Raw genomic sequence first — 4,136 nt, forward strand, 5'->3', positions numbered from 1 at the left:
ATGATTGTTAGAGATAAGAGGAGAAACTAACTGAAAAGGGAATTGATCGTACCAATTTTGACCATAATGCAAAGCAATTAGCTTGGTTAAAAAAAGAGAAGAAGAAAAAAAATCAGATTACTGACATCATAAATGAAGTATAATATCAAATTATTTAATAGGAACAAGGAGTCTCTTGCATTTAAGATATATAGCAGAAAGCAGGTATTGCATTCTGAAAATTAAACTCATATGTATATATATATTAAAATACTATAAGTGAACTAAAAACAAGAATCCAGAAAATAATGTTAGTTATACACATTCTACAAAGTAAAAAATTCTTACACACCGAGAGTGCCAAAAAAATGTACACACATTTTAAGAAAGGAAAAAATTATTAAAATTATAATACTCAATGTATACTGATAACAAAATATAAATACAAGTCACATATGACTTTGGTAATTACAAGAGGTCCTCAAAGTGGTCACCATCAGTGTCCAGACACTTCTGATTATGGCGAACTACTGCTTGAGCAACGCTGACCAAAGTGTCCACTTGTGTACATTTTTTGGCACCCCCAGTACATATATATCTATATAAATATAGATAGATATAGATATATCTTAAATGTCAATTCACTTTATATTCACTTTATATTTGCAAACAAGTACATTGGAACATTTACTTTTGTATAATTAAAAATAATGACTGAAAGCAAATTTAATACATTTTTTTTCTGCAAAGGACTGTTCATAAAAAGGGGAATGAAGGAAAACAAATATCCCAGGACAGATCCTCCACAAATGTACCTTTTACTAAATCATTTCCAATTCTTGCATTCACTCCCTGCAGTCTCTATTGATTGTTATGCAGCAGAAAAACCACACATCTGCCTGTTAAGGTACACCTTTTTACAATGATTTCTGGAAAGTAGTATGTTTGAAGAACCAAATATATACAATATATGCAAAATGTTGAATCTCATTGAAAATAACAAAATAGAAAAATATTTATTATCACAGAAATAAAGATCTAAATATTATATGACAAGTAAACAAATGCATGCACATTAAAATGAAGAGATAACATTGTACCCTATAAAATTAACAAAATTTAAGATGTAAGTTATTTACATTATTTAAATGATTTCTTTTATATAGCACTCTAAATGATACATGTTTTAAAGTATTATGGGACAGGGAAAAAGGGGGGTGGTAGGGCAAAATAGCGGAGCACCTGTCCTACCAGCAAGTGAACTTGAATTTGCTGAGTGAGGCGATGAGTCCTGAGCTGCGCTAGTTCTTGGACAGTGTGCAGTAAGCAACGCGATAGTGTGGGATGAGTGCCTCACGGGACCATTTGGCCTGATGGCACAATATTCACTGCAAAAGGAACATGAAGTGGAAAAAATGTTCATATGTAAAGGCAGTCGTTTGCCGGCAGCTGATGTCAGCAATATCATTATTATTTTGTCAGACCCAGGCTAGAATTGATGGCTACAACTGCTGAAAACGTTCACAGTGAAGACAGAACAGACGTGGTCCAGCAAGAGATCGCCACATTTCGTTTGGGCCACAACATAGCTTACTTGTTCGAACAGCAGTTAAAGGATCTGGCTGTTTTGGGGCTCCTTTATTCCTAGGGAGCGGTACAGCCTAAATCTCATTCCATTTGATGGGGATCTTTTATCCGCCGAATCAGAGGGTGCGTTCGGAGTGCTACCTGGAAAGCAACCGGAGGAGCCTGCATCACACAGCAAAGGGGCTGATGACCCTGCAGGCTCTAGACCGGACGATCTCCCAGATCTTTGGGAAAGGACAGTGCCCCCTGGCAAGTGACCAATATGATGCTCGCTATGAAGAGAGAGTTTACAGAAAGCCAAAATTCAATATTTCCTGTTTTTATAATCTCTTGCTGCTCCATCGAAACGTGGATTTATTAATGCCTCTTGCTACCCACCTTCCGTACCAAGACTCTCGCCGGGAAGGATAGGATTCCCGACAGTTACGTGAAGTTACCTCCAGAGAACTTTGCGCCCAAGAAAAAGGGTAATGGTGGTAAGGGCTTTCCCTCGGAAGCCCAGAAGCTTTAGCTGAACTCTGCATAGGAGCTGTATGCTGAGATCCCAGGTAAGAACTTAACCACCGTGGGCTCGGTGCTTAGCTTTGGAAGGCCAACGTGGGGGAGATCAAACAGTCTATTTCCCAGTTGCCCCGCATGCAGGCGGGCAGAGGCTCACTTGCAAACCACACCTTGATTGTGGAGTGAATCAAAGATGTCACTACTTCTAAAGACTTCTTTGATAACTGAACAGTGTAGCAAGAGTTTATATCTTGACTAGACACTGGTAAGGTCAACAGTTACATTAAGGGTTGTATTACCCAAAAGCATCCGCTGATCAAGGTGCTAAAATAATTTGCCTCCAATCCCTGGGCAATAGTGGACTCAAACAAAAAGTTTTGGATTATTACAAAGAGAAATTTTCCATATGTATGTCTATGAGCACATATTGATCTTACACAACCTGGAGAAGGCTGGCCGCTGAAACCACAGCCAGGAGACAGAAACAATTACCCAATGACCGGGAAACGTTAGCCTCTGGATGGATGGTGTAAAGGAACAAAATCCCACGGACATATCCTGTGTGTACAGTGGGTACACCCGTCTCAGTGCAGCCAGCTCTTTTCCCGGCCTGGCCTGGTGGAGTATCAAAGTTCTCTGCACGTGCCCAGGGCTTCACTTTGAAGAACAGCAGCCATTGCCCTTGGAACTGCAAAGGAGACATCAACCGGGAGAATACCGAGTCACCCTGATCTTTTCCTCGGGAGTGTAACCTTTGTTGAAATTGCTGCCCTGCTATTTCTCTCCCAGTTGGAAGATGGAGGTTCAGAATATGTCTTCACCACCACTAAGCTAGTGAACGGGGCCAGTTGGATAGTCTTTGATGGAAAAATCTTTCTAGGGCACTCAGAGTGGACTTAAGTGAACTGCAGAATAAACTGCCCCTTTGAAGAAGTTGCTGAAAGGAAGTACAACCCATAGAGAAATAACACAGGAAGACAGAATTTACTTTGGGGTCAGCTTCTTAAATTATGCTATTCTCTGCTTCTCTTTTGTGCTTCGAATTTCTTGAAGGAAGAATAGGAGAGAACCAACCCAGGTGAAAGAAACACCAGTTCTTTTTTTTTTTTTTTCAATCAAAGTTTATTGGGGTGACAATCTTTAGTAAAGTTGCATAAGTTTCAAGTGTACAATTCTGTAATACATCATCTATATATCATGTTGTTTTAATGTTTTAAGCTCAGAATTTTCACTAGAGACCTCTGAAAATATTTTAAGGATGGTGGGGATGGATAAACTATACAGCCACACAAATAGGGCCAGTTAGAGTAAGAAAGCAGGGACCAAGCAGGTTAAAATCAAAATAAAAGTGGAAAGTCCAACCCCTAAAAATTAATTAAATTAAAGAAAGTATTACAGGACGATATTGCCATTAAAATAAAAACGTTAACTGTATATTATCAGAGTAAAAAAAAAATTGTGTGAATCTACAATATGGATGCCAATGAAAATAAATAACTGAATGACCAAGGAGACCACATGTTCAGGATGGTCTCTGAGTGTTTGTAGAGCAGAGCCCTCTAAGAATCCATTTGAAACATACACCCTTGGAGAGAATTAAATGTTATGTTGAGACACAGAAATTCTGAGGCTGTTACCCACTAATCGGATGGTGACTCAGGTTCCCCAAATGAGGAGAGGTTGAATGCTCGTGCGGACGTGCACTACTTCATGAGCCTCTATAACCAGAAGATCCTGGCCTCTCCTCTCAAAACACCTCACTTGCATGAAAGAGCAGAGCTTACTGCGATCACTGATATTTCCAAAGAGCTAAGGTGAGACATAGGTTTAGATTAAGTCTTAGCCTGAGGTTCTCCCTACTGAATAGGCCCACAGGGAGGAACAGCCTCAGAGTTGCATTTTTCTCTGAGCCTGAAGGTGACTTTATAATAATGAACAAAAATATAGCTGAGTAGATAGAAGAAGACATTTTGGAGTCAGGGAAATCGGAATTCAAATACTTATCTCACCATGTATTGGCTCTGTGAACATGAACCAGTTATTAAATGTCTGCAACCTCAGTTTGCTTG

At 39.3% G+C, this 4,136-nt stretch overlaps 1 pseudogene; it reads left to right on the forward strand.

Annotated features, from left to right (window-relative positions):
- Window positions 1–1,215: 1,215 nt before the first annotated feature.
- On the forward strand, window positions 1,216–2,947 carry LOC109449571 (vacuolar protein sorting-associated protein 33A pseudogene; annotated as a pseudogene).
- The last annotated feature ends 1,189 nt before the right edge of the window (window positions 2,948–4,136 follow it).

This window comes from Rhinolophus sinicus, chromosome 3 (assembly GCF_057876585.1).
Source record: "Rhinolophus sinicus isolate RSI-liver-muscle chromosome 3, RSI-T2T, whole genome shotgun sequence".
Taxonomy (NCBI): Eukaryota; Metazoa; Chordata; class Mammalia; order Chiroptera; family Rhinolophidae; genus Rhinolophus; species Rhinolophus sinicus.